General features: G+C 37.4%; 1 non-coding gene across 1 annotated transcript; it reads left to right on the top strand.

Moving 5' to 3' along the window:
• The first annotated feature begins 21,115 nt into the window (after positions 1-21,115).
• Positions 21,116-21,279, top strand: LOC135045309 (U1 spliceosomal RNA). Its single transcript, XR_010237797.1, has one exon. It is a non-coding gene; the product is annotated as a U1 spliceosomal RNA (small nuclear RNA).
• The last annotated feature ends 71 nt before the right edge of the window (positions 21,280-21,350 follow it).

The raw sequence follows: 21,350 nt of genomic DNA, 5'->3' as shown, positions 1-21,350 counted from the left end.
CAGTAGATATTGAAATGAGGATGCATCTTGCTGCCTTTCCAATGAAGCAAGTTTAATTTAGTAATAGGTGAAAAACCATCCCTACAAAGATGTTAATCAGATACTTGGCTTTGTGGACACTTTTCAGAGAACAAATTTGTTAGCATAAAAATAAAGCCAGAAAATGAAGAGCTGTTTAATCAGTCAATTGGATTTTTTTGCCAGCATATTTCTTTTTCTCTGCAACCCACTGCTAAATTGTGCTTCCTAGCTGTTTTTATAAAATCACTGAATCAAATCTAACTCTGATTACATCAGAGAAGGCCAGGTACCCTACACCATAACAGGGGTTTTCGAAATTTTGACTTGTCTACTTAAATATCACCAAAATCTGATCACAAGGTCAATTACGTCCCTGGGTGGGATTGAACCACCAACCTTTTGATTAATAGCTGAACACACTAACCGATTGCGCCACAGAGACACTTTGCAAAAAGTACATACTGACAAAGACTAATTAGCATTCATCTAGAACGTTTCCTAGAAAAACTTTAAAAAGTCAATAATCTGGAGAGTTTTTGTAAGATGTTTCTTCCAGCAACCAATGAAGAAACACATTGGTACTTTCGCATGATGAGTGAGTGCTTCAGGATCTCTTGCACTTACATGTGCAGCAGAGTACTGCACTGGAAGCATGCTGGGTCCATAACCCAGAGGTAGGCAGATTGAAACTATCCTTTGCTATATGCATTTTTTTTTGTTCATTAAAGTAATCCAAAACTGGGATTGATATTTTAGCTTTTATTTTTACTTAAAGTACAATAACTTTTACCATTTTAATTTGTTTTAATAGTATATTGACAGTATTGTTTTCTTTCAAAAATCCAATTAATTTTCTTTACCCGATTATTAAAATGGTAATTGACAAAAACAAACTACATTGTCACCAGAAGAGCAATACAAAATGTACAAGTGATATATTAAAATCATCTTTCCAGCTTGAATTTCAATGATGCATTGGGGCAACGATTATGTGAGAAACATCTTCACCCTTAAATAAAGATTTTCTTAATTCCTTACCTGTGTGCTAATTAGATATCACCTTGTTTTCACATTAAACAGACTTCCACATGAGAAAGCAGCAAGGATGCAGTGGCGTTAATGTTTCCTGGTGTCAACCTGTATTATTTCAGTAGATATTGAAATGAGGATGCATCTTGCTGCCTTTCCAATGAAGCAAGTTTAATTTAGTAATAGGTGAAAAACCATCACTACAAATATGTTAATCAGATACTTGGCTTTGTGGACACTTTTCAGAGAACAAATTAGTTAGCATAAAAATAAAGCCAGAAAATGAAGAGCTGTTTAATCACTCAATTGGATTTTTCTGCCAGCATATTTCTTTTTCTCTGCAACCCACTGCTAAATTGTGCTTCCTAGCTGTTTTTATAAAATCACTGAATCAAATCTAACTCTGATTACATCAGAGAAGGCCAGGTACCCTACACCATAACAGGGGGTTTGAAATTTTGACTTGTCTACTTAAAGATCACCAAAATCTGATAACAAGGTCAATTAAGTCCCTGGGTGGGATTGAACCACCAACCTTTTGGTTAATAGCCTTACACACTAACTGATTGCGCCACAGCGACACTTTGCAAAACTATATACTGACAAAGGCTAATAAGCATTCATCTAGAACGATTCCTAGAAACATTTTAAAAAGTCAATAATGTGGAGAGTTTTTGTAAGATGTTTCTTCCATCAACCAATGAAGAAACACATTGGTACTTTCCCATGATGAGTGAGTGCTTCAGGATCTCTTGCACTTACATGTGCAGCAGAGTACTGTAATGGAAGCATGCTGGGTCCATAACCCAGAGGTAGGCAGATTGAAACTATCCTCTGCTATATGCATTTTTTTTGTTAATTAAAGTAATCCAAAACTGGGATTGATATTTTTGCTCTTTTATTTTTACTTAAAGTACAATAACTTTTACCATTTTAATTTGTTTTAATAGTATATTGACAGTATTGTTTTCTTTCAAAAATCCAATTAATTTTCTTTACCCGATTATTAAAATGGTAATTGACAAAAACAAACTACATTGTCACCAGAAGAGCAATACAAAATGTACAAGTGATATATTAAAATCATCTTTCCAGCTTGAATTTCAATGATGCATTGGGGCAACGATTTTGTGAGAAACATCTTCACCCTTAAATAAAGATTTTCTTAATTCCTTACCTGTGTGCTAATTAGATATCACCTTGTTTTCACATTAAACAGACTTCCACATGAGAAAGCAGCAAGGATGCAGTGGCGTTAATGTTTCCTGGTGTCAACCTGTATTATTTCAGTAGATATTGAAATGAGGATGCATCTTGCTGCCTTTCCAATGAAGCAAGTTTAATTTAGTAATAGGTGAAAAACCATCCCTACAAAGATGTTAATCAGATACTTGGCTTTGTGGACACTTTTCAGAGAACAAATTTGTTAGCATAAAAATAAAGCCAGAAAATGAAGAGCTGTTTAATCAGTCAATTGGATTTTTTTGCCAGCATATTTCTTTTTCTCTGCAACCCACTGCTAAATTGTGCTTCCTAGCTGTTTTTATAAAATCACTGAATCAAATCTAACTCTGATTACATCAGAGAAGGCCAGGTACCCTACACCATAACAGGGGTTTTCGAAATTTTGACTTGTCTACTTAAATATCACCAAAATCTGATCACAAGGTCAATTACGTCCCTGGGTGGGATTGAACCACCAACCTTTTGATTAATAGCTGAACGCACTAACCGATTGCGCCACAGAGACACTTTGCAAAAAGTGCATACTGACAAAGACTAATAAGCATTCATCTAGAACGTTTCCTAGAAAAACTTTAAAAAGTCAATAATCTGGAGAGTTTTTGTAAGATGTTTCTTCCAGCAACCAATGAAGAAACACATTGGTACTTTCGCATGATGAGTGAGTGCTTCAGGATCTCTTGCACTTACATGTGCAGCAGAGTACTGCACTGGAAGCATGCTGGGCCCATAACCCAGAGGTAGGCAGATTGAAACTATCCTTTGCTATATGCATTTTTTTTTTGTTCATTAAAGTAATCCAAAACTGGGATTGATATTTTAGCTTTTATTTTTACTTAAAGAACAATAACTTTTACCATTTTAATTTGTTTTAATAGTATATTGACAGTATTGTTTTCTTTCAAAAATCCAATTAATTTTCTTTACCCGAGTATTAAAATGGTAATTGACAAAAACAAACTACATTGTCACCAGAAGAGCAATACAAAATGTACAAGTGATATATTAAAATCATCTTTCCAGCTTGAATTTCAATGATGCATTGGGGCAACGATTTTGTGAGAAACATCTTCACCCTTAAATAAAGATTTTCTTAATTCCTTACCTGTGTGCTAATTAGATATCACCTTGTTTTCACATTAAACAGACTTCCACATGAGAAAGCAGCAAGGATGCAGTGGCGTTAATGTTTCCTGGTGTCAACCTGTATTATTTCAGTAGATATTGAAATGAGGATGCATCTTGCTGCCTTTCCAATGAAGCAAGTTTAATTTAGTAATAGGTGAAAAACCATCCCTACAAAGATGTTAATCAGATACTTGGCTTTGTGGACACTTTTCAGAGAACAAATTTGTTAGCATAAAAATAAAGCCAGAAAATGAAGAGCTGTTTAATCAGTCAATTGGATTTTTTTGCCAGCATATTTCTTTTTCTCTGCAACCCACTGCTAAATTGTGCTTCCTAGCTGTTTTTATAAAATCACTGAATCAAATCTAACTCTGATTACATCAGAGAAGGCCAGGTACCCTACACCATAACAGGGGTTTTCGAAATTTTGACTTGTCTACTTAAATATCACCAAAATCTGATCACAAGGTCAATTACGTCCCTGGGTGGGATTGAACCACCAACCTTTTGATTAATAGCTGAACACACTAACCGATTGCGCCACAGAGACACTTTGCAAAAAGTACATACTGACAAAGACTAATAAGCATTCATCTAGAACGTTTCCTAGAAAAACTTTAAAAAGTCAATAATCTGGAGAGTTTTTGTAAGATGTTTCTTCCAGCAACCAATGAAGAAACACATTGGTACTTTCGCATGATGAGTGAGTGCTTCAGGATCTCTTGCACTTACATGTGCAGCAGAGTACTGCACTGGAAGCATGCTGGGCCCATAACCCAGAGGTAGGCAGATTGAAACTATCCTTTGCTATATGCATTTTTTTTTTGTTCATTAAAGTAATCCAAAACTGGGATTGATATTTTAGCTTTTATTTTTACTTAAAGTACAATAACTTTTACCATTTTAATTTGTTTTAATAGTATATTGACAGTATTGTTTTCTTTCAAAAATCCAATTAATTTTCTTTACCCGATTATTAAAATGGTAATTGACAAAAACAAACTACATTGTCACCAGAAGAGCAATACAAAATGTACAAGTGATATATTAAAATCATCTTTCCAGCTTGAATTTCAATGATGCATTGGGGCAACGATTTTGTGAGAAACATCTTCACCCTTAAATAAAGATTTTCTTAATTCCTTACCTGTGTGCTAATTAGATATCACCTTGTTTTCACATTAAACAGACTTCCACATGAGAAAGCAGCAAGGATGCAGTGGCGTTAATGTTTCCTGGTGTCAACCTGTATTATTTCAGTAGATATTGAAATGAGGATGCATCTTGCTGCCTTTCCAATGAAGCAAGTTTAATTTAGTAATAGGTGAAAAACCATCACTACAAATATGTTAATCAGATACTTGGCTTTGTGGACACTTTTCAGAGAACAAATTAGTTAGCATAAAAATAAAGCCAGAAAATGAAGAGCTGTTTAATCACTCAATTGGATTTTTCTGCCAGCATATTTCTTTTTCTCTGCAACCCACTGCTAAATTGTGCTTCCTAGCTGTTTTTATAAAATCACTGAATCAAATCTAACTCTGATTACATCAGAGAAGGCCAGGTACCCTACACCATAACAGGGGGTTTGAAATTTTGACTTGTCTACTTAAAGATCACCAAAATCTGATAACAAGGTCAATTAAGTCCCTGGGTGGGATTGAACCACCAACCTTTTGGTTAATAGCCTTACACACTAACTGATTGCGCCACAGCGACACTTTGCAAAACTATATACTGACAAAGGCTAATAAGCATTCATCTAGAACGATTCCTAGAAACATTTTAAAAAGTCAATAATGTGGAGAGTTTTTGTAAGATGTTTCTTCCATCAACCAATGAAGAAACACATTGGTACTTTCCCATGATGAGTGAGTGCTTCAGGATCTCTTGCACTTACATGTGCAGCAGAGTACTGTAATGGAAGCATGCTGGGTCCATAACCCAGAGGTAGGCAGATTGAAACTATCCTCTGCTATATGCATTTTTTTTGTTAATTAAAGTAATCCAAAACTGGGATTGATATTTTTGCTCTTTTATTTTTACTTAAAGTACAATAACTTTTACCATTTTAATTTGTTTTAATAGTATATTGACAGTATTGTTTTCTTTCAAAAATCCAATTAATTTTCTTTACCCGATTATTAAAATGGTAATTGACAAAAACAAACTACATTGTCACCAGAAGAGCAATACAAAATGTACAAGTGATATATTAAAATCATCTTTCCAGCTTGAATTTCAATGATGCATTGGGGCAACGATTTTGTGAGAAACATCTTCACCCTTAAATAAAGATTTTCTTAATTCCTTACCTGTGTGCTAATTAGATATCACCTTGTTTTCACATTAAACAGACTTCCACATGAGAAAACAGCAAAGATGCAGTGGCGTTAATGTTTCCTGGTGTCAACCTGTATTATTTCCGTAGATATTGAAATGAGGATGCATCTTGCTGCCTTTCCAATGAAGCAAGTTTAATTTAGTAATAGGTGAAAAACCATCCCTACAAAGATGTTAATCAGATACTTGGCTTTGTGGACACTTTTCAGAGAACAAATTTGTTATCATAAAAATAAAGCCAGAAAATGAAGAGCTGTTTAATCACTCAATTGGATTTTTCTGCCAGCATTTTTCTTTTTCTCTGCAACCCACTGCTAAATTGTGCTTCCTAGCTGATTTTTTATAAAATCACTTAATCAAATCTAACTCTGATTACATCAGAGAAGGCCAGGTACCCTACACCATAACAGGGGTTTTCGAAATTTTGACTTGTCTACTTAAATATCACCAAAATCTGATCACAAGGTCAATTACGTCCCTGGGTGGGATTGAACCACCAACCTTTTGATTAATAGCTGAACACACTAACCGATTGCGCCACAGAGACACTTTGCAAAAAGTAAATACTGACAAAGACTAATAAGCATTCATCTAGAACGTTTCCTAGAAAAACTTTAAAAAGTCAATAATCTGGAGAGTTTTTGTAAGATGTTTCTTCCAGCAACCAATGAAGAAACACATTGGTACTTTCGCATGATGAGTGAGTGCTTCAGGATCTCTTGCACTTACATGTGCAGCAGAGTACTGCACTGGAAGCATGCTGGGCCCATAACCCAGAGGTAGGCAGATTGAAACTATCCTTTGCTATATGCATTTTTTTTTGTTCATTAAAGTAATCCAAAACTGGGATTGATATTTTAGCTTTTATTTTTACTTAAAGTACAATAACTTTTACCATTTTAATTTGTTTTAATAGTATATTGACAGTATTGTTTTCTTTCAAAAACCCACTTAATTTTCTTTACCCTATTATTAAAATGGTAATTGACAAAAACAAACTACATTGTCACCAGAAGAGCAATACAAAATGTACAAGTGATATATTAAAATCATCTTTCCAGCTTGAATTTCAATGATGCATTGGGGCAACGATTTTGTGAGAAACATCTTCACCCTTAAATAAAGATTTTCTTAATTCCTTACCTGTGTGCTAATTAGATATCACCTTGTTTTCACATTAAACAGACTTCCACATGAGAAAGCAGCAAGGATGCAGTGGCGTTAATGTTTCCTGGTGTCAACCTGTATTATTTCAGTAGATATTGAAATGAAGATGCATCTTGCTGCCTTTCCAATGAAGCAAGTTTAATTTAGTAATAGGTGAAAAACCATCCCTACAAATATGTTAATCAGATACTTGGCTTTGTGGACACTTTTCAGAGAACAAATTAGTTAGCATAAAAATAAAGCCAGAAAATGAAGAGCTGTTTAATCACTCAATTGGATTTTTCTGCCAGCATTTTTCTTTTTCTCTGCAACCCACTGCTAAATTGTGCTTCCTAGCTGTTTTTATAAAATCACTGAATCAAATCTAACTCTGATTACATCAGAGAAGGCCAGGTATCCTACACCATAACAGGGGGTTTGAAATTTTGACTTGTCTACTTAAAGATCACCAAAATCTGATAACAAGGTCAATTAAGTCCCTGGGTGGGATTGAACCACCAACCTTTTGGTTAATAGCCTTACACACTAACTGATTGCGCCACCGCGACACTTTGCAAAAGTACATACTGACAAAGGCTAATAAGCATTCATCTAGAACGATTCCTAGAAACATTTTAAAAAGTCAATAATGTGGAGAGTTTTTGTATGATGTTTCTTCCATCAACCAATGAAGAAACACATTGGTACTTTCCCATGATGAGTGAGTGCTTCAGGATCTCTTGCACTTACATGTGCAGCAGAGTACTGTAATGGAAGCATGCTGGGTCCATAACCCAGAGGTAGGCAGATTGAAACTATCCTCTGCTATATGCATTTTTTTTTTGTTAATTAAAGTAATCCAAAACTGGGATTGATATTTTTGCTCTTTTATTTTTACTTAAAGTACAATAACTTTTACCATTTTAATTTGTTTTAATAGTATATTGACAGTATTGTTTTCTTTCAAAAATCCAATTAATTTTCTTTACCCGATTATTAAAATGGTAATTGACAAAAGCAAACTACATTGTCACCAGAAGAGCAATACAAAATGTACAAGTGATATATTAAAATCATCTTTCCAGCTTGAATTTCAATGATGCATTGGGGCAACGATTTTGTGAGAAACATCTTCACCCTTAAATAAAGATTTTCTTAATTCCTTACCTGTGTGCTAATTAGATATCACCTTGTTTTCACATTAAACAGACTTCCACATGAGAAAGCAGCAAGGATGCAGTGGCGTTAATGTTTCCTGGTGTCAACCTGTATTATTTCAGTAGATATTGAAATGAGGATGCATCTTGCTGCCTTTCCAATGAAGCAAGTTTAATTTAGTAATAGGTGAAAAACCATCCCTACAAAGATGTTAATCAGATACTTGGCTTTGTGGACACTTTTCAGAGAACAAATTTGTTAGCATAAAAATAAAGCCAGAAAATGAAGAGCTGTTTAATCAGTCAATTGGATTTTTTTGCCAGCATATTTCTTTTTCTCTGCAACCCACTGCTAAATTGTGCTTCCTAGCTGTTTTTATAAAATCACTGAATCAAATCTAACTCTGATTACATCAGAGAAGGCCAGGTACCCTACACCATAACAGGGGTTTTCGAAATTTTGACTTGTCTACTTAAATATCACCAAAATCTGATCACAAGGTCAATTACGTCCCTGGGTGGGATTGAACCACCAACCTTTTGATTAATAGCTGAACACACTAACCGATTGCGCCACAGAGACACTTTGCAAAAAGTACATACTGACAAAGACTAATAAGCATTCATCTAGAACGTTTCCTAGAAAAACTTTAAAAAGTCAATAATCTGGAGAGTTTTTGTAAGATGTTTCTTCCAGCAACCAATGAAGAAACACATTGGTACTTTCGCATGATGAGTGAGTGCTTCAGGATCTCTTGCACTTACATGTGCAGCAGAGTACTGCACTGGAAGCATGCTGGGCCCATAACCCAGAGGTAGGCAGATTGAAACTATCCTTTGCTATATGCATTTTTTTTTTGTTCATTAAAGTAATCCAAAACTGGGATTGATATTTTAGCTTTTATTTTTACTTAAAGTACAATAACTTTTACCATTTTAATTTGTTTTAATAGTATATTGACAGTATTGTTTTCTTTCAAAAATCCAATTAATTTTCTTTACCCGATTATTAAAATGGTAATTGACAAAAACAAACTACATTGTCACCAGAAGAGCAATACAAAATGTACAAGTGATATATTAAAATCATCTTTCCAGCTTGAATTTCAATGATGCATTGGGGCAACGATTTTGTGAGAAACATCTTCACCCTTAAATAAAGATTTTCTTAATTCCTTACCTGTGTGCTAATTAGATATCACCTTGTTTTCACATTAAACAGACTTCCACATGAGAAAGCAGCAAGGATGCAGTGGCGTTAATGTTTCCTGGTGTCAACCTGTATTATTTCAGTAGATATTGAAATGAGGATGCATCTTGCTGCCTTTCCAATGAAGCAAGTTTAATTTAGTAATAGGTGAAAAACCATCACTACAAATATGTTAATCAGATACTTGGCTTTGTGGACACTTTTCAGAGAACAAATTAGTTAGCATAAAAATAAAGCCTGAAAATGAAGAGCTGTTTAATCACTCAATTGGATTTTTCTGCCAGCATATTTCTTTTTCTCTGCAACCCACTGCTAAATTGTGCTTCCTAGCTGTTTTTATAAAATCACTGAATCAAATCTAACTCTGATTACATCAGAGAAGGCCAGGTACCCTACACCATAACAGGGGGTTTGAAATTTTGACTTGTCTACTTAAAGATCACCAAAATCTGATAACAAGGTCAATTAAGTCCCTGGGTGGGATTGAACCACCAACCTTTTGGTTAATAGCCTTACACACTAACTGATTGCGCCACAGCAACACTTTGCAAAACTATATACTGACAAAGGCTAATAAGCATTCATCTAGAACGATTCCTAGAAACATTTTAAAAAGTCAATAATGTGGAGAGTTTTTGTAAGATGTTTCTTCCATCAACCAATGAAGAAACACATTGGCACTTTCCCATGATGAGTGAGTGCTTCAGGATCTCTTGCACTTACATGTGCAGCAGAGTACTGTAATGGAAGCATGCTGGGTCCATAACCCAGAGGTAGGCAGATTGAAACTATCCTCTGCTATATGCATTTTTTTTGTTAATTAAAGTAATCCAAAACTGGGATTGATATTTTTGCTCTTTTATTTTTACTTAAAGTACAATAACTTTTACCATTTTAATTTGTTTTAATAGTATATTGACAGTATTGTTTTCTTTCAAAAATCCAATTAATTTTCTTTACCCGATTATTAAAATGGTAATTGACAAAAACAAACTACATTGTCACCAGAAGAGCAATACAAAATGTACAAGTGATATATTAAAATCATCTTTCCAGCTTGAATTTCAATGATGCATTGGGGCAACGATTTTGTGAGAAACATCTTCACCCTTAAATAAAGATTTTCTTAATTCCTTACCTGTGTGCTAATTAGATATCACCTTGTTTTCACATTAAACAGACTTCCACATGAGAAAACAGCAAAGATGCAGTGGCGTTAATGTTTCCTGGTGTCAACCTGTATTATTTCCATAGATATTGAAATGAGGATGCATCTTGCTGCCTTTCCAATGAAGCAAGTTTAATTTAGTAATAGGTGAAAAACCATCCCTACAAAGATGTTAATCAGATACTTGGCTTTGTGGACACTTTTCAGAGAACAAATTTGTTATCATAAAAATAAAGCCAGAAAATGAAGAGCTGTTTAATCACTCAATTGGATTTTTCTGCCAGCATTTTTCTTTTTCTCTGCAACCCACTGCTAAATTGTGCTTCCTAGCTGATTTTTTATAAAATCACTTAATCAAATCTAACTCTGATTACATCAGAGAAGGCCAGGTACCCTACACCATAAGAGGGGGTTTGCAATTTTGACTTGTCTACTTAAATATCACCAAAATCTGATCACAAGGTCAATTACGTCCCTGGGTGGGATTGAACCACCAACCTTTTGACTAATAGCTGAACACACTAACCGATTGCGCCACAGAGACACTTTGCAAAAAGTACATACTGACAAAGACTAATAAGCATTCATCTAGAACGTTTCCTAGAAAAACTTTAAAAAGTCAATAATCTGGAGAGTTTTTGTAAGATGTTTCTTCCAGCAACCAATGAAGAAACACATTGGTACTTTCGCATGATGAGTGAGTGCTTCAGGATCTCTTGCACTTACATGTGCAGCAGAGTACTGCAATGGAAGCATGCTGGGCCCATAACCCAGAGGTAGGCAGATTGAAACTATCCTTTGCTATATGCATTTTTTTTTTGTTCATTAAAGTAATCCAAAACTGGGATTGATATTTTAGCTTTTATTTTTACTTAAAGTACAATAACTTTTACCATTTTAATTTGTTTTAATAGTATATTGACAGTATTGTTTTCTTTCAAAAATCCACTTAATTTTCTTTACCCTATTATTAAAATGGTAATTGACAAAAACAAACTACATTGTCACCAGAAGAGCAATACAAAATGTACAAGTGATATATTAAAATCATCTTTCCAGCTTGAATTTCAATGATGCATTGGGGCAACGATTTTGTGAGAAACATCTTCACCCTTAAATAAAGATTTTCTTAATTCCTTACCTGTGTGCTAATTAGATATCACCTTGTTTTCACATTAAACAGACTTCCACATGAGAAAGCAGCAAGGATGCAGTGGCGTTAATGTTTCCTGGTGTCAACCTGTATTATTTCAGTAGATATTGAAATGAGGATGCATCTTGCTGCCTTTCCAATGAAGCAAGTTTAATTTAGTAATAGGTGAAAAACCATCCCTACAAATATGTTAATCAGATACTTTGCTTTGTGGACACTTTTCAGAGAACAAATTAGTTAGCATAAAAATAAAGCCAGAAAATGAAGAGCTGTTTAATCACTCAATTGGATTTTTCTGCCAGCATATTTCTTTTTCTCTGCAACCCACTGCTAAATTGTGCTTCCTAGCTGTTTTTATAAAATCACTGAATCAAATCTAACTCTGATTACATCAGAGAAGGCCAGGTACCCTACACCATAACAGGGGGTTTGAAATTTTGACTTGTCTACTTAAAGATCACCAAAATCTGATAACAAGGTCAATTAAGTCCCTGGGTGGGATTGAACCACCAACCTTTTGGTTAATAGCCTTACACACTAACTGATTGCGCCACAGCGACACTTTGCAAAAGTACGTACTGACAAAGGCTAATAAGCATTCATCTAGAACGATTCCTAGAAACATTTTAAAAAGTCAATAATGTGGAGAGTTTTTGTAAGATGTTTCTTCCATCAACCAATGAAGAAACACATTGGTACTTTCCCATGATGAGTGAGTGCTTCAGGATCTCTTGCACTTACATGTGCAGCAGAGTACTGTAATGGAAGCATGCTGGGTCCATAACCCAGAGGTAGGCAGATTGAAACTATCCTCTGCTATATGCATTTTTTTTTGTTAATTAAATTAATCCAAAACTGGGATTGATATTTTTGCTCTTTTATTTTTACTTAAAGTACAATAACTTTTACCATTTTAATTTGTTTTAATAGTATATTGACAGTATTGTTTTCTTTCAAAAATCCAATTAATTTTCTTTACCCGATTATTAAAATGGTAATTGACAAAAACAAACTACATTGTCACCAGAAGAGCAATACAAAATGTACAAGTGATATATTAAAATCATCTTTCCAGCTTGAATTTCAATGATGCATTGGGGCAACGATTTTGTGAGAAACATCTTCACCCTTAAATAAAGATTTTCTTAATTCCTTACCTGTGTGCTAATTAGATATCACCTTGTTTTCACATTAAACAGACTTCCACATGAGAAAACAACAAAGATGCAGTGGCGTTAATGTTTCCTGGTGTCAACCTGTATTATTTCCGTAGATATTGAAATGAGGATGCATCTTGCTGCCTTTCCAATGAAGCAAGTTTAATTTAGTAATAGGTGAAAAAACATCCCTACAAAGATGTTAATCAGATACTTGGCTTTGTGGACACTTTTCAGAGAACAAATTTGTTATCATAAAAATAAACCCAGAAAATGAAGAGCTGTTTAATCACTCAATTGGATTTTTCTGCCAGCATTTTTCTTTTTCTCTGCAACCCACTGCTAAATTGTGCTTCCTATCTGTTTTTTTTATAAAATCACTTAATCAAATCTAACTCTGATTACATCAGAGAAGGCCAGGTACCCTACACCATAAGAGGGGGTTTGCAATTTTGACTTGTCTACTTAAATATCACCAAAATCTGATTACAAGGTCAATTACGTCCCTGGGTGGGATTGAACCACCAACCTTTTGATTAATAGCTGAACACACTAACCGATTGCGCCACAGAGACACTTTGCAAAAAGTACATACTGACAAAGATTAATAAGCATTCATCTAGAACGTTTCCTAGAAAAACTTTAAAAAGTCAATAATCTGGAGAGTTTTTGTAAGATGTTTCTTCCAGCTACCAATGAAGAAACACATTGGTACTTTCGCATGATGAGTGAGTGCTTCAGGATCTCTTGCACTTACATGTGCAGCAGAGTACTGCAATGGAAGCATGCTGGGCCCATAACCCAGAGGTAGGCAGATTGAAACTATCCTTTGCTATATGCATTTTTTTTTTGTTCATTAAAGTAATCCAAAACTGGGATTGATATTTTAGCTTTTATTTTTACTTAAAGTACAATAACTTTTACCATTTTAATTTGTTTTAGTGCAAAAGGCATATCAGCAGTCAGCACTAACTGGTGACATGCCATTTGTACAAGTAAGCCATGTGTGACTAATATATAAACATACTTTATTAAATAACACCTCAAACTATCATACCCTGGATTCAAACCTATAACCTGTTGAATTCTAATCAAACACCCTAACCATGGAGCTACTTGATCCTGCATCTTTTCTAACCTCCAAAAACAGATTCAGTTGCATTTTCCAGCGTGTTTTGTTTGCGCCTTTGCAAATGTCTTACATCGACAAACTTATTTAGTACTATTTTGCAAATAGGGTTACATTGTCGCAACATTGTGTTCCCTAATTGCTTGATTTTTTAAATGCAACAATTGATAAAGACACCTGATAATTGCTCTGTGGAGTCTTATTTTGTGTTTTGTGTTTAGTCTTTAGATCTGAATTTGAATGTACTTGTGAACTAACTTAATTTCCTACTTCTAAATTCATTCCTAAATTCACTACTTACATGAATCCTGTAGTTGGGCATTTTGGGACTTCGATTGTGGGCATTGTTTTGTGTCCAGACCAGCAGCAGGTGGTGTGCATTTGCTGGAAAGGCATCGAAGACCTCCGATATGCTGCATCTCCTGATGTGTGTCTCCCTCAAGTGGCTGTCAGCAAATGCCTGCTAGACACCCCATTCCAAGCTGATTGTGACATCATGGAACATGCATCATAGAACAGGCATGCTAAAACATGGGTCTTCAACCTGCGACCCTCCAGCTGCTGTGGAACTACACATCCCAGCATGCCCTGCCTCAGTTTTAGCATACCTTAATAGCAAAACTGTGGCAGGGCATGCTGGGATGTGTAGTTTCACAGCAGCTGGAGGGCCACAGGATGAAGACCCATGTGCTAGAGCCAAGCCGCAGGTACATTGAATGCTAGCAAGCTGAATATTTAAATCCTTTTTGTTCCGCAGCATTCCAATGCGGAAGATTCCATGGAACCAGAGATCCTTCCATTGAGAAGGACATGCTGCCTGGATGACTACACTGTGCAAATTAAATCACGGAGCCAGTTGGCTTGTGGGTGGCTCTGGTGACTGGGTGGTTGGGTGGGTGGTGTGTCGGAAGTGGAGCGCATGCAAATGATTGTGTATCATCCAGCTAGTGAGAGAGAAAACTCATGCAGGAGTGTGCCTGCTTGTCAGTGGGTTATGCACCTTGCCAGACGTTAAATCTACATAGAGCAGCTGGAGGGGACAAGAGCAGGTTTGCAAAATATAGATAGAAGAGCATATATGCTGGCGCATTCTCCATGATTGTGTCAGCTTATGTTTTGGTGCACTGCACTTTCCTCCACTAAGTTTTAGCCATTTTTGTTAAGCTCAAGTGTAGTTGCTTCTCGGCCTTTTGGCTGTGATCTTGTATCGTGGTTGAAGGGTCTGCTGGAGGGAGGGATTGTTTTCTTCATTGGCGAAAGACCAAAGATATTCCAGGATGGAAGGCTTGGGAACACTATCTGTTTTTCAGTTGTGGAAGAGCACAGAGGTCGGATTGGACTACATTCTATAGTAAAGGATATCTTTCTATTTATTGACCCTCCCCTTATATGTGTCTGTGTTACAATAAAGCTTCGGTTTTGTGAATCCCTCACCCTCTTACACTCCACACCCATAGCCTTATTAACTGTTGTATTATTGTATAGTTTAAATGTATAGTGCAGTTCATGATTTATAGTGTAGGCTGGCCTGTGCTGTAGTTCTGGAACTGTACTATACCGTCAGCATTTGTATTGTGTTTTGGCTGTGCTGCAACACTGTACTTATGTGTGTAATGTTTATGTATGTTTTTTTAATGTCAATAAAAACTGCTTTTTCAAGCCAATATCTGAAAACAATCAATGTTTATCTTTGATGGCAATAAAAGTGGTATGATATTTGATGCTTTTGAAAGGCAATATCTGATATGTCCCCTATCTGGGAACCATATATTAAATGGCTTTTCAGAAAAGGGAGATGGGAGAAGAGCTTTCAGTACTTGTAGGACCGATGCACATAAAGAAGCAAAAAAACATACATAAACATTACACACATAAGTACCGCGTTGCGGCAATGCCAAAACACAATAGAAATGCTGACGGTATAGTACAGTTCAAGAACTACAGCACAGGCCAGCCTACACTATAAATCATGAACTGCACTATACATTTAAACTGTACAATAATACAACAGTTAATAAGGCTATGGGTGTGGAGTGTAAGAGGGTGACGGAATCACAAGCCCGAAGCTTTATTGAAAGACTGACACATATAAGGGGAGGATTAATAAATAGAAAGACATCCTTTACTATAGAATGTAGTCCAATCCGGTCTTTCAACTCTTCCACAATTGAAAAACGGATAGTGTTCCCAAGCCTTCCATCCTGGAATATCTTTGGTCTTTCGCCAATGAAGAAAGCAATCCCTCCCTCCAGCAGACCCTTCAACCACAATACAAGATCACAGCCAAAAGGCCGAGAAGCAACTACACTTGAGCTTAACAAAAATGGCTAAAACTTAGTGGAGGAAAGTGCAGTGCACCAAAACATAAGCTGACACAATCATGGAGAATGCGCCAGCATATATGCTCTTCTATCTATATTTTGCAAACCTGCTCTTGTCCCCTCCAGCTGCTCTATGTAGATTTAACGTCTGGCAAGGTGCATAACCCACTGACAAGCAGGCACACTCCTGCATGAGTTTTCACTCTCACTAGCTGGATGATACACAATCATTTGCATGTGCTCCACCTCCGACACACCACCCACCCAACCACCCAGTCACCAGAGCCACCCACAAACCAACTGGCTCCGTGATTTAATTTGCACAGTGTAGTCATCCAGGCAGCATGTCCTTCTCAATGGAAGGATCTCTGGTTCCATGGAATCTTCCGCATTGGAATGCTGCGGAACAAAAAGGATTTAAATATTCAGCTTGCTAGCATTCAATGTACCTGCGGCTTGGCTCTAGCACATGGGTCTTCATCCTGTGGCCCTCCAGCTGCTGTGAAACTACACATCCCAGCATGCCCTGCCACAGTTTTGCTATAAGGTATGCTAAAACTGAGGCAGGGCATGCTGGGATGTGTAGTTCCACAGCAGCTGGAGGGTCGCAGGTTGAAGACCCATGTTTTAGCATGCCTGTTCTATGATGCATGTTCCGTGATGTCACAATCAGCTTGGAATGGGGTGTCTAGCAGGCATTTGCTGACAGCCACTTGAGGGAGACACACATCAGGAGATGCAGCATATCGGAGGTCTTCGATGCCTTTCCAGCAAATGCACACCACCTGCTGCTGGTCTGGACACAAAACAATGCCCACAATCGAAGTCCCAAAATGCCCAACTACAGGATTCATGTAAGTAGTGAATTTAGGAATGAATTTAGAAGTAGGAAATTAAGTTAGTTCACAAGTACATTCAAATTCAGATCTAAAGTCTAGGTAGGCCTCACGTCCTGGCAGCCGCCAGCATTTAAAAATGCCTTGATTAGAGGTACGGAATTAAATGTAGATAAGAAGTAGACACAAAATAAGACTCCGCAGAGCAGTTATCAGGTGTTTTTATCAATTGTTGCATTTAAAAAATCAAGCAATTAGGGAACACAATGTTGCAACAATGTAACCCTATTTGCAAAATAGTACTAAATAAGTTTGTCGATGTAAGACATTTGCAAAGGCGCATCCAAAACACGCTGGAAAATGCAACTGAATCTGTTTTTGGAGGCTAGAATAGGAAATGTGCATCGGTCCTACAAGTACTGAAAGCTCTTCTCCCATCTCCCTTTTCTGAAAAGCCATTTAATATATGGTTCCCAGATAGGGGACATATCAGATATTGCCTTTCAAAAGCAGCAAATATCATACCACTTCTATTGCCATCAAAGATAAACATTGATTGTTTTCAGATATTGGATTAAAAAAGCAGTCTTTATTGACATAAAGAAGCAAAAAAACATACATAAACATTACACACATAAGTACTGTGTTGCAGCACAGCCAAAACACAATACAAATGCTGTCGGTATAGTACAGTTCAAGAACTACAGCACAGGTCAGCCTACACTATAAATCATGAACTGCACTATACATTTAAACAATACAATAGTTAATAAGGCTATGGGTGTGGAGTGTAAGAGGGTGACGGAATCACAAGCCCAAAGCTTTATTGAAAGACAGACACATATAAAGGGAGGATTAATAAATACAAAGATACCCTTTACTATAGAATGTAGTCCAATCCGGTCTTTCAACTCTTCCACAACTGAAAAACGGATAGTGTTCCCAAGCCTTCCATCCTGGAATATCTTCAGTCTCTCGCCAATGAAGAAAACAATCCCTCCAGCAGACTCTTCAACCACAATACAATATCACAGCCAAAAGAGCGAGAAGCAACTACACTTGCGTTTAAACAAAATGGCTAAAACTTAGTGGAGGAAAGTGCAGTGCACCAAAACATAAGCTGACACAATCATGGAGAATGCGCCAGCATATATGCTCTTCTGTCTATATTTTCCAAACCTGCTCTTGTCCCCTCCAGTTGCTCCATGTAGATTTGACGTCTGGCAAGGTGCATAACTCACTGACAAGCAGGCACACTCCTACATGAGTTTTCTCTCTCACTAGCTGGATGATACACATTCATTTGCATGTGCTCCACCTCCGACACACCGCCCACCCAACCACCCAGTCACCAGAGCCACCCACAAGCCAACTGGCTCCGTGATTTAATTTGCACAGTGCAGTCATCCAGGCAGCATGTCCTTCTCAATGGAATAATCTCTGGTTCCATGGAATCTTCCGCATTGGAATGCTGCGGAACAAAAAGGATTTAAACATTCAGCTTGCTAGCATTCAATGTACCTGCGGTTTGGTTCTAGCACATGGGTCTTCATCCTGTGGCCCTCCAGCTGCTGTGAAACTACACATCCCAGCATGCCCTGCCACAGTTTTGCTTTTAAGGTATGCTAAAACTGAGGCAGGGCATGCTGGGATATGTAGTTCCACAGCAGCTGGAGGGTCGCAGGTTGAAGACCCATGTTCTAGCATGCCTGTTCTATGATGCATGTTCCGTGATGTCACAATCAGCTTGGAATGGGGTGTCTAGCATGCATTTGCTGACAGCCACTTGAGGCAGACACACATCAGGAGATGCAGCATATCGGAGGTCTTCGATGCCTTTCCAGCAAATGCACACCACCAGCTGCTGGTCTGGACACAAAACAATGCCCACAATTGAAGGCTCAAAATGCCCAACTACAGGATTAATGTAAGTAGTGAATTTAGGAATGAATTTAGAAGTAGGAAATTAAGTTAGTTCACAAGTACATTCAAATTCAGATCTAAAGACTAGGTAGGCCTCACGTCCTGGCAGCACCCAGCATTTAAAAATGCCTTGATTATAGGTAGGGAATTAAATGTAGATAAGAAGTAGACACAAAAGAAGACTCCACAGAGCAATTATCAGGTGTCTTTATCAATTTTTGCATTTAAAAAATCAAGCAATTAGGGAACACAATGTTGCGACAATGTAACCCTATTTGCAAAATAGTACTAAATAAGTTTGTCGATGTAAGACATTTGCAAAGGCGCAAACAAAACACGCTGGAAAATGCAACTGAATCTGTTTTTGGAGGTTAGAATAGATGCAGGATCAAGTAGCTCAATGGGTAGGGTGTTTGATTAGAATTTAACAGGTTTTAGGTTTGAATCCTGGGTATGATAGTTTGAGGTGTTATTTAATAAAGTATGTTTATATATTAGTCACACATGGCTTACTTGTACAAATGGCATGTCACCAGTTAGTGCTGACTGCTGATATGCCATTTACACAAACATGCCATGTGTGACTGTATATGCATTTAAGGAGGGCACCCCTGCAATACCACAAACCATTGAGTGTCAAGTATACTAGATATATCTTCATATCTCATGTGCTTTCTCTGAGACCAATCTTGTTATGCCCCTTCCCCACAAGGCATGCGCCTTTTGTCCATATTGCAAAAATGGGGGGGAGGGCATATAATTCTCTGTCACAGGGCACCAAAAAGTCTAGTTATGGCTCTGGTATGCATTATGTAATCTGGCAGACCATCTCTCCAACACTGGCTGGTTGGAATAGAAATCCGGTTATCTATGTGAGCAAATGACCATCAACGATTTACTCTCAAACACTAAAAAATGGACAAAAATGGTCCCCTAAACAAATTGGTTAAATTTTGGGTTTAACCAATTTGTGTAATGACCATTTTTGACCACTTTTCTAGTGTTTGGGAGCAAATGGTTAATTGACATTTGCTCCTATACATTACCAGATTTTCATTCCAACCATCCAGACTGGATAGATAGCCTGACAGATAATTGTGTAGTGTACGCCCAGGATAACTGTTAGTCATGCTTTATTTTATGGCGGCACATAAATGGGTGGACAGATCCAGGGCAAGCACTGCCCACTCATGCATAGTTGTCAACTGATGTGAAGTTCCAGGGGGCAATCTCAGTTATAAAGGGAAGTATCTGGAAATTGTCCCTAGTTAAAAAAAAAAAAAAAATTTGATCAACTCCATTTATTTAGTATGATATCCCAGGTGATAGGATGCCGGCAGTCAGAACAACATACTTTATTAAATAACACATCTCAAACTACCATACCCAGGATTCAAACCTATAACCTGTTGAATTCTAATCAAACACCCTACCTATTGAGCTATTTGATCCTGCATAAAAATTGTGAACATTATATGAAGCTATTGGTACTTTGCAAAAAAAAAGAATCAGCATTACAACGCAGCAGATCCATGCAGTTTGCAGCCACACACTACATGTATCTGCTCAGCCACAATGCTGATTATTTCTTCACAAAGTACAAGGTGAGCTCCAAACAGAATTCTCTAGCTTAGAATTATACCTTTCTTTGCCAAACCTAGAAGTCGGGCCCCCCACCCTGGGATCCCCCAGAGGGAGGCCTGCACCGTCATGCGGCAGGCTTGTCCGTTTTGGAAGCAGGCTGATGGGCAGCCCAGGATTGCTTCAGTCTGGGCTTGGCAGGTCTGGAAACATGAGCTTGCTTTGGGTATGCCTGACCTTGGGTACGCTTTACCTGGAGGATGAAAGGGCCAAGAAAAGTACTTTTAGCCTTCTGCGTGGTAGGAGTCATACTAGGTAGGCAAGCTGTTTTAGCAGTAGCCAGATCAGCTACAATCTTATTGAGGTCTTCTCCAAAAGGAGATTCAACTGAGGCAGCACAAGGGAACTCTCATCTGGGGACAACAACTGCAGGGAGAACACATATTTTCAGATGAACATGGTAGGGCAGAAGGCTGCCTAATACTGAAGCACCCCCAAACAACAAATCAAATGCAACTTACTTGACAGAGATGTGCCTGAGCAACGGCCCTCCCCAGCCCTATCCCAAATCATACTTATTTTGCATAGGAGATACCATGGTCATGAAGATTGTTCTCCCAGGGTTAGGTTCATTCATTGCATTCTGGGTATGCTGACCCCTGTGATTTCCCCAAATGTGGGAAACTCGACTGCATTATTTGTGGTAGTGGGGGACTGTGTTTGTGCTTTCCTCTGGTCAGCTCTGGTAAAAGTCAGATTTCTTTGTCTCAGATCTTCCTCTAGCCTTTGTCTTCTTTCGAGAGTTC

The sequence above is a fragment of the Pseudophryne corroboree genome, unplaced genomic scaffold, assembly GCF_028390025.1.
Source record: "Pseudophryne corroboree isolate aPseCor3 unplaced genomic scaffold, aPseCor3.hap2 scaffold_900, whole genome shotgun sequence".
Lineage (NCBI taxonomy): Eukaryota > Metazoa > Chordata > Amphibia > Anura > Myobatrachidae > Pseudophryne > Pseudophryne corroboree.
The sequence above is the reverse complement of the archived record's forward strand: the minus strand, read 5'-3'. Positions and strand labels throughout refer to the sequence as shown.